Source organism: Rhinopithecus bieti, unplaced genomic scaffold (genome assembly GCF_001698545.2).
Source record: "Rhinopithecus bieti isolate Rb0 unplaced genomic scaffold, ASM169854v2 scaffold_42380, whole genome shotgun sequence".
Classification (NCBI taxonomy): Eukaryota; Metazoa; Chordata; class Mammalia; order Primates; family Cercopithecidae; genus Rhinopithecus; species Rhinopithecus bieti.
Window position 1 is genome coordinate 1,155,325 of NW_016818327.1, and position 11,427 is coordinate 1,166,751.

Here is an 11,427-nt window from a genome sequence, read left to right on the forward strand (position 1 = left end):
GACCCAGCCATCCCATTACTGGGTATATACCCAAAGGATTATAAATCATGCTGCTATAAAGACACATGCACACGTATGTTTATTGCGGCACTATTCACAATAGCAAAGACTTGGAATCAACCCAAATGTCCATCAGTGACAGACTGGATTAAGAAAATGTGGCACATATACACCATGGAATACTATGCAGCCATAAAAACGGATGAGTTCATGTCCTTTGTAGAGACATGGATGCAGCTGAAAACCATCATTCTCAGCAAACTATCGCAAGAACAGAAAACCAAACATCACATGTTCTCACTTATAGTTGGGAATTGAACAACGAGATCACTTGGACTCTGGAAGGGGAACATCACACACCACGGCCTATTATGGGAAGTGGGGAGGGGGGAGGGATGGCATTGGGATTTATACCTGATGTAAACGATGAGTTAATGGGTGCTGACGAGTTGATGGGTGCAACACACCAACATGGCACAAGTATACATATGTAACAAACCTGCACGTTGTACACATGTACCCTAGAACTTAAAGTATAAAAAAAAAAAGGAACAAAAGATAATAAAATAAAGTTAAAATAACAACAAAAAATATAGCTGCTTATCTAGAAAGATTTAAGGACACTAATACTTTCACTGTCTTTAAGTATCTCTTGTTATAGTAAGCCACACCATCACTACTATTGTCCCACATTTTTAGAGTATTACCTTCAGAAATCTCTGTTCAAAATTTAATTGTGCCATCTTAAGTTTATAATATGTAACATGTTAATGTATTGACAAACACAGATTTTTTTTTTTTTTTTTTTAATTGAGACCGGGTCTCACTGTGTCACCAGGCTGGAGTAATCTCAGCTCACTGCAACCTCCGCCTCCTGGATTCAAGTGATTCTCCTGCCTCAGGCTCCCAAGTAGCTGGGACTACAAGTGTGTGCCACCATGCTCAGTTAATTTTTGTATTTTCAGTAGAGACAGGGTTTCACCATGTTGGCCAGGATGGTCTTGATGTCTTGACCTCATGATCCGCCTGCCTCGGCCTCCCAAAGCACTGGGATTACAGATATGAGCCACCACGCCCAGCCGAACATGGATTTTTAAAAGATTATCTATGTGTTGTATAGCTGGATTACCTGAGGTTTTAGGTCATAAGATATAGTTTTATATTACAGAGAAACATCAACATGACTAAAAGATCCTACAAGGGATGATCTAGGGTAAACTGAGTTGGTCAGAAAGCATCAGGACACATTAGACTGGGAGGACATCTTCTCTGAACTCCAGAGTGGTGTATCCAAACTCCTAACCCAATATTTCCACATGGAAATCTAATGGGCATCTCAAAAGTAGTATGTCTAAAGTAAAAGTCATGAGCTTTCCCCTAAAACTTGTTCTTCTAACTTTTACAGAAGCTAAAGCTCAAACTTTGAAGTCACCCTTGACTGCCTGTTTAACAGCTCATATTCAATCAATTCGAAAATTTTATTCAACTTCAAAAATCTATCCAGAATCCAACCACTTTCCTTTGACCTTGGTCCAAACACCACCTCTTACCAGGCTGACTGCAATAGATGCATGACTCAATTCCTAGCTTTCACTTCCTTCCCTCTATACTCTATTCTCAACACTGCAGTTAGAGAAATCCAGTTAAAATGAGATTTCAAAACTACGAATGAAGAGTTAAGAAAAAAGTTAGATCTCTCATATTCATCTAAAACTGTGCTCTTCAATACTAGCTCCATGTAGTGACCGAACTGTGAAATTGTTTTTTAAATTATTTAAGTTTAAAAAATAGATCACTGTAAAATATTTTTCTGTTCAACACAGCTTTGCTGATTTGGGAAGAATACATTTTAATTTAACTGTTGAAAAGTTGACATTCACATTGAGGTGTGCTGTAAGTGTAAAATACACAGCAGATTTTGACTTTGTGTCTTAGTTCATTCAGACTGCTATAATAAAAATGCCATAGACTAGTGTCTCGTAAACAGTAATTTATTTCCAACCATTGTGAAGACTGAGAATTCTAAGATCAAGGTGTCAGAAGATGGAGAGTCTTGTGAGGCTCCACTTTCTGGTTCATAAATGGCCCTCTTCTTGCTGTATCTTCATGTAGATAAAGGAAGAAGAATGCCCTTGAGCATCTTTTTTATAAAGGCCCTAATCCCATTCAAGAGGATTTTCCCTCATGACCTAATCATGACCATCGAAGACCCTGCACCTCTGAATTCCATCACCTTGGGAGTCAGGATTTCAACATATAACTTGGAGATGATACAAACATTCAGTCAATACCACGTTCTATTAAAAAATTGAAATATTTCATTAATTACTGATTGCATGTGAAATGACTATATTTTTGATGTATTGTTTTAAAAAGTATTATTAAAATTAATTGATCTGGTTTTTTTTGTTCATTGTGATCACCAGAAAATTTTAAAAGACATATGTAGGGATTACATTATATTTCTATCAAACAACATTGATTAAGAGTGTCAAAGAAACAATGTTGAGAATGATGCAAAAGCACCATTTGAAGACATAATTGCTGATAACTTTCCAGAAAAACAGATCCTCACAGAAAAAAGTCTTTGAATACTATGCAACATAAATAATAAATCTGTACCAATCTATATCATGATGAAAATGCAGAATATCAAAGATAAACATAAAATCTGAAGAGCTACCAAGTTTACCAATGAAGTTTGACATTTAGGTGAACAATAAACTTCTCAATACCAGAAGATAGGGTGTTTAAAGTTCCTATGGAAATAACTGTCAACCTACCTAAACTAATTAAAGAGGGAAGACAATGAAAAACAAAAGCAGAGAGAATATATAAATTGCATCAAGGAATAGTGGGTACTAAAATTGTTTTTTAATTAGTATATATAATAGTTATCAATTCTACAAGTAACCAAAATGTTCTGCTGAAAAAGATAATTAAAATTCTAAAGAATCATAATGAGATGATAAGCATTTATGGGATAAGGATAAACATTTTGTCCTGACCAGGAGGAGAATGACATTACCAATTATTGACTTGATTGTAAAAATATACAGTTCATCATAAAGTTAAGTATAACAATTGTTTTAAATATAAAATCTATAGTTTTCAAATCTGTGTAGGAAAAGAGGGAATATAGAACAGACAGCAGGAAATGGTGGGAGGAAGGGGTTATAAAAATGGATGTTAACATAAAAACACCAAGTGAAATTATAGAGATAATAAAAGTGCATCAGTAATCACAGTAAATACATAGATTAAAAGCATGCATTAAAGAACAAATATAATCAAATTAAATGAAAAAAATCCTCTTACATTTTTTCCAAGAGACATACAATAGCCATATTGAAAGGTTGAAAATAAAGTTACAAAAGGAGATGTATCAGACAAATGTCAGTCAAAAGAAATCTGGAATATAATATGAATATCAGACAAAATAGAAAGTATATAAATTTTAGTAGGGATAATTAAGAACACTACTTTTTAATATAATTTTAAAAGTGTGAAAGATACTAAGCAAAACTGACAGACTCACAAGGAGATATTGACAAATCTCCAATAAATGGAGAGTTTTAATAAGACTTTTGTGTACAAAAATAGTAAAGATTTGAGTAACAAAATTATCATGAGTGGTCTATGTCTCTCTTTTCTGTTTTCTCTCCTCCCAACCCCTTCACGCACATACAACCTGATACCTCCAAGTCAGAGAACATACACTCTTTCATGGACCTAATAAAATAGATCGCTAATTCTCAAAAAATTTAAAAGAATCAATATTAATATATACCATATCATAAAATCAAAACTAAGCTAAAATCAAAACTACAAAGTTATTTATGTTAATAAATATATGCCTGGAGTCTTATAAATGGCCTCCCAGGTAACATACAATATTAGTCACAATGAAAATTATAAAATGTTTTGAACTTAGCAACAACAAACGTAGTCCAAAATATAGGAGATGCAACAAACAGTACTAATTGGTAAATTTAGGGAAATACATTTAGTTTTTAAAATGAGGAATGATTAAATAAGCTACATATTCTACTAAGAAAGTTGAAAAAAAAAAGAACAAAATACTGATTAAAATGAAGGAAGTAGTAAAGAAAAGTACAGAAATCAACAATGTAGCAAAGGGGAAAATTACCAATGAAATAAAATCTAGTACTTTGTGGAAACCAAAGTTTCTTACCACACTAAACAAACAAACAAACAAACACATGCTGAGGTGGTTTGATGAACAAATTTTACCAATATTGAGGAACAAATTATCCTTTTATTGAATTAAAATGCAAAGATCTGAAAAGAAGAGTAGCAACCAGGCTTACCATATAAATCTAGTCCTTAACACCAAACCAGTAGAGAGAAGAAAATATAAACCAATTTTACTTGTGAATATAAATGCAAAAAATCCTACAAGAAAGAGATACGGCAACTAAATTCAGTACACTATTTTTTTTACTATAAGAATATTATTGGCATGACTGGAATTTGAATGGGGCCTGTGGACTATCATAGCAATGTTTTTCAGCATACAACTGCATTTACTTATTTTGATGGTTGTTTTATGTATGTATAGGAGAATGAAGAAAGTAGACTCTAAAGTATTCAGTGATTGTAGGACCTCAGGCCCCAACTCTAGTGGCATAAGCAGGGAAAAAGCCTGTTTATACTAGTCTTGCAACTATTCTATGAGTCTGTGACAGGTTCAAAATCAAGATATTTTAAATATTTTTAAAAATCAACTTAAAGCAAAAGCATATTAAAGAAAATGTTGGCTTGGTGCAGTGGCTCATGCCTGCAATCCCAGCACTTTGGGAAGTCGAGGCAAGAGGACTGCTTGAGTCCAGGAGTTTGACACCAGCTGGGACAATAGTAAGACCTTGTTTTTACATAACATTTAAAAAATAGCCAAGTGTAGTGGCACATGCCTGCCCTCCTGGCTACTCTGGGAGGCTGAGGCAGAAGGAGCTTTCAAGCCCAGGAGTTCAAGGCTGTAGTGAGCTAAGAAGGTGCCACTGCATTCCAACCTGGATAACGGAGCAAATCTCTGCCACACAAACACACACACACACACACACACAAATCTGATCTCAATGCTTTTTTAACTTATTTATACTTATTCAATAATAACTTACTGCTTCCATTATGTAATACAACCTGTGTATGCTGAAATTTGATTCAGTACTATAATGTTATAACAGAGATTAAAAGTATAGAATCTACCTCCAGGAGATTGTCTGGGTTCAAATCCCAGCTCAGCCAGCTGCAGTCTGTGTGATCTGGGCAAGTACCGAACATCTGTTCTTCAGTTTCCTTATTTATAAAAAGTCAGGAAGTAATGAGTTAATATTTATAAAGCATTAAAGTGTTGACTGGTAAATATTTATTGATAAGTGAATATTAGCTATAGTTATTAGAGTCAAGCTTTTTACAGAAAAAAATGAGTTATCATTCTAAATATATTCACATTATACTACTAATAATACAGCAGTAGTAATTACAAACTAATAATATTTTTTAAGTTCATGACTAAGACCCTTTTCACAATAAGTCACAAGTTTTGTTGAACCTACATTACATGTTTGGCTATTAGAAATAGCCATAGGGTGAGAATTCTATTTTCTTTCCCAGGGCTCTAGAGATGATGTACTATTGATATAGAAACAGCAACATTTTGCTAAGGAAGAATTTAAAAACTGCTTGAAACTACGAGTTAAAGGCTCTGTGCTGTAGATTGATATAGTGACACACTTGGGACAGAACTTCACAGAGTTTATATGAGCCAGCTTAGATTATAAAAACAATACTAGTGGTTGCCTGGCATCAGGCTATTTTCTGGGAAAGCTGTGTTAATGAAAAGCTGTGTCGATTTTTTGGGCTGGTGATTTTGGGTTCATTATCAAAGAAATATAGAGGGTTTCCTGCTCAAAACCCTTATGCTGAGAATTAGATGACCTCCACGAAACAGGCTCAGCAAATTCCCATGATGTCAGTCCACTGGGCAGTTTTCCGAGGCAGCAGATCATGGCTGTGCCTTCTTAGCAATATTCCCACAAAGTGGAGAAAAGGTTGAGGGGGAGCAACTCTGCCCCTGCAGTCCACAAAATAAGTAATTGATTCACATTGAGTCAGTCTAGCAGTACTGTAAGCTTTTCTCTAATAAAAAAATCAATTTTTATATTTTTTTCAGCAGAAATACACTTTTCTGATTCTTTCCAGATCAAGTTTATACAGACTCAGCTATTTAGATCCTAAAATGGAAGTTTAGAGTCAGGTGATGAGGCACAGAACATCATTTCCTGGGAAGGCATGCATCCACTGGAATCTGGATTAAACTCAAAAAGGAGTGTGGAGGTAGAGCACCAGCCAGGCTGGACTTCATGCTCTGTGAAGACCCTGGTTTATTTTAATACAGACACAGCTAATGCTTGTACCCAGTATTGTCTGCGTTCTTTCCTATATTAGGAAACTTGAGAACTAGCAGAAGACAAAATCAAAAGATTGCATGGGAATTCAAACTTGGTTTCATTGAGAGAGGAGAGAATTTTGGATTAAGTAGCTAAAAAAACAAAAAAACAAAAAAACAAACAAAAAAAACCAGTAAGAATATTCTTCCTACTGTGGACTACTGCTATTCAATTTCTGTTTGGCTCTACTGAATACATTGTTGAAGTGATTTATCCCCCACTTAGACTGTAAGCTCTTTAAGGTTAATATTTATCTGAAATACTCTGTATCTGGAACACTCAGCACACAGTGATTGACATATTATAAATATTTGATTGCTCACTTAATTTTTATTTCATGTATTAATTCTGGTAAGTCAGGCAGTTGTTCATCAGCCAATTTCTTTTTCTTTCCTTCCCTCTGGGGTCCTATCTTGGCCTTCCGATCCACCTAGAAATACTACAATTGGATTCCTAAGAGACCTACTTTAAACCATATCAGTCCTTGAGGCTTTCTTTCAAAGTAAAGTCAGAAAGGCACTGAGTTGAACATTGGCAGTGTCTATCTAACCATTGTCCAACGCAAGTGGCCATAGCCAAAGGATTACAGGCATTCTGGGTTCATTCTCAAGACAATGTCTACTGTGTAGCTAAATGCATTAGACTACCTGACTCCTATCCTCCTAGCTAGCTTTCTTTTCTGTGATTCTATATTTACTAAGCAGTCTTGTAATTATTATTTAGCTTTCCACGTAGTTCTTCCTGCAAGAAAAGAATGTGCTGCCCATATACAGTATAATCTCTTCCCACAAATTAACAAATTAATATTCAAGGTTTATACATCAATTTTGAAGTTTTATATAAGTTTGCCCCTGAAATGTGGGCAGGAGTGCTAAACAAAAGAATAAAGGAAAAGGAAAAAGAAAATGTCAATTTTCTGAGCTGCAAGGCTGAGAAACAGATCTAGCATTCATAAATGAACAAATCAACAGTGGCCATCAAGTGGTTTGGTGAGGTCTTCTCAGACATAGCCTGGTGGCTCTTCCCCCCAGATGAGCACATACTCATCAGTTCGTGTGCTTTCCATATACTTGACACACACTATGGTATTTCTCTAAAAGACATTAACGATGTTGCATTTTCTGCCATTTGGCTTCTTGGTCCCAAACATAGATTTGATTACTAGCTTGGCAAAAGCAATCTGTCTGACATGCATTGACTCTACATCTGGCTAGTTAAGAAATGGACATTTGAGTAGTCATTTCTACAGTCACCATACAATACCACTGCACAGCTCACCCAATCATTTCAGCTTCATTCATCATCCATACACAATGCTGTGTAATTGCTTCGGAGTATGAGGAGAAACTTGACAGAATATATGCTTATTTATGGTCTTACCAGTGTTCTAGCCTGGCTGCTTATCTGTGAATGATGAGCACTACCCCGAATGGCTGACTCATTCATTTCACTCATTTTAACAATCCATGAGAGGGACTGACCAGCAGAAAAGCACATAAACCTTTCAGATCATCAGGATGCCTTTATGGGAGTTCAATTTTTTACTATTCTGCTCTTCTCAGTTTTAGTTTTTCTTCTCAGTGTTAGTTTCCACCACCAAACTTACTTTATTTATGCCTTACAGAATTTGTTGTTTATCCTCATGGTAGGTGAGGCAGGTAAGGTAAAGAATATTTTTATTTGTTGAAGAAAGTAGCTTAGAAAGGTTAAATAATTATGGTAAGTCCAACACAGTTAATATAAGACAGAGCTGGAATCTGAAGCCAGATGCAAGGGCCTATGAAAATATAATTCATGCATTAATTCAAACTTGAAAACAGAGGTTCTTGCATTTTAGCGTACTATACTTAAGAATCATCTTGGACCCTGACTAGATATTGAACTAGTCGAACCTACTAATTCGTTTTTCCCAAAACAATTATGGTGAAACAACAAACAGAAACAAAGCAGGAAAAAAAAAAAAAAAAAAGAGGAAAACGTGGATCTAAGAATCTAACAAAATCCTGTGACCAACTTTTGGGGGAACCAAGGCGCTTGGATTGAGAGGTACAGTAGAGATATAACAATAGGAAGTTTGGTTGGATAACAGCTTTTAAATTATCTGAATTCAGCAGAAAATAGAAAAAGAACGCTAGGAAACATGGAGTACAGATGTAGAAGTGCCAAAAAAGAGATAATAGAAGTTACAATGAAAAAGAAAAGGAATAAGGCAAGAAGAGACTATTTGAAGAAATAATGAAGATAAGTTTTGTTGAAAGACTTAAGACTGAAAGGCCTTAAAGAGACACAGGAAAGATAAGGAAAAACTCACAGCCAGACATAGTATTATGAAATTTCAAAATATGAAAGAAAATCTAAAATTTTCTGAAATAACAGAAAACTCCTTAGAAGGAGGAGTTGCTAGGTCTAAGAACATATGCATTTGTAGTATTAATTGATAGCCCATGTTATCCTCTGTAAGAACTGCACCAATTTACACTCCCATCAAGAAAGTATAAGAGATGCCTGTTTGCCTTCAGTCTAGCCAACACAGTGCGTTATCAGGCTGGAATTTTTGACATTTGATAAGTGGTATTTCAATATGCTTTAAATTTACAATGATCTCATTATGAGAGAAGTTTAACATATTTTCACATGTTTAGAAACCATTTGGTATGTATGTCATTTAATATAAACTGCCTGTTCATATCATTAACTCATTTTGCCATTGGATTTTGGCTATTTATGTTTTTTCCATTTTTCATTTGTCTTTGCTTATGGGTAGAAATGTCTGATCCTTACATGAACAAACATTTGAATACTTTATCTTTTATAATTTATGAATTTTTGGTATTGTAAGAAGGACTATCTCATTTCAAGGTTAGGATTCCTGGGGAGCATTTAAGAAAAAAACAACAACAAATTACTAAGCAGCTACCTCGGAATTTCTATATATGTAATTCTGTTCTGGGGCCAAAAGTCTGCTTTAGCAATCCCTGCTCTAGCCTAACAAACTTTCATGTTAGATACTCAGTAAGCAATTAATGGTGATAATCACCCAACTGTCACTTGAAACCACTCACCAAAGGTACAGCTCTGGTTATTAAAGGGGGAGAATCCCCAAGAAGTAATCACTGTAAGTACTTAAAGCATTCACAAAAGCATAATGTTAAAACCCATGGAACTTAAAACTGGAAGCATGTGAATAGGGCTTCCTCCCACTAGCCCATGGCAAAGACATTTCTTACCTCCATTGTAGGTAGGCACCACGCTTTCTCGATTGTAGGCCACCAAGCACAGATGGTTCAAGGGTGCAGCTCAGGCCCGGCTATGCAGAGGGAGGACAGAGACGGGCAGTTCTGGAAAGAAGTTTCTTCTTTCGTTGACCTCTATCATATGTTTCCTACATTCACAATTATTTCCCCTACCTTTATTCCATCAATTAGAGATTCACCAATTCATTTAATAGCAAGTGCTCTCTCTCATCACCTTTCCCCCACCACCACCATATTAGGTCTTTAAACATCAGCCCCTAGTAACTTACAATACAGTCACCTAGAGAGCTTTATAAAACTCCTAGCCTGGGCGGGCCTTAAGTCAATCAAGTCAAGTTAGAATCTCTGGAGGTGGGATCCAACAGGTTTAGAACCAACAGGTTCTAAAGCCTCCACAGGTGATTCCAATATACAGCCAGGATTGAGAACAGCTGACACAGTTTGGGCCCTCCATCTAGTTAGTCAATTAACAATTCCGGCACAGCACAGAGGAAGCTTAAAGATGCAGTAAGAATTTTGAAAAACCTTAAGAAGTATTTTTGGAGAATTGCATGTTTTCGAGGATACTATTTCTCGAGAGGGTATTGCAGTAAAGAAATTGCTTTTTGGGGAGCAGCATGATGAATTTGGGAAAATATGACATTTTGTTTTATTATCCAAGAAGATATTCTGGAAGTTGCTCTCTATTTTTTATCATTATAAAGGAAAGAGTAAAAGTTACAAATTAGCTTCCTTTCTTACTATCTCTAATTCTTCCACTCTCCTCTGTTACCAAAATAGACATAACTTTTTGTTTCCCATAAAGACTATTTTCCAGATATGAAATATCAGATATTCTGCAGCATACACATTGAGTAGAAATTTTTTTCCATCAGTCAAGTGCATTTTTCTAATATTTAAAGACATTTGTCATTTAAAAGCAATTTCCCTCTCACTTCCTGCGTGCTTAAATGTGAATGAATAGGCTAATGTGTAATTTGTATATTATCTCTGCATACTGGCTGCTGATATTTATAGCTAACCTTTTGAACAATAACCGCTGTTTCCAAACCTAACAATCCCCTTTCTGTTTATCACAGTCTTTTCCATATCAGATGCATATGATCTGAAAATAGAACTTCCTTAATCCTAGCCATTTTTCCCCATTTTCTCAATTTTCTATTTTGCCATTAAGTTTTTTTCTGTGTTCTCCCGCAAAGTCATTTTGTTCATATTCCTACTCAGCAGTTCCAAACAAAGAATATATTTTAAATAAAATTTGTCTTCGCAGACTGAAAATGTAATTGTGTTAATGACAATATTACTTTGGTTATTACAGAACAAGGAAATAGATACTTCCTATATTGTGAGCCAAGTGTACGTTAAACCCATTATTTATGTATATTTATTTTGGATCACAATAATAGATTTTTATTTAATGGGCATGTAACACATTTCTATATTGGAGGCTATGACCATCATGATTTAAAATTAGAAGCTTGCCTATTTAATAAAACCAACCTCTATTGATACCAAAAGACATACCTTCAAATAGTTATGGTTGCAAAATAACTTGATTTTTTATACCATAAAATGTTCATATTTTTAAAAATATAGACAACTAAGCTGAAAATAATATTAAAATAGAGCTTATCGAATTAACCCCTTTTAAAACTTTTTTAGTTATAAAAATATTTTTATAAACTCATTCTGATTAAAAG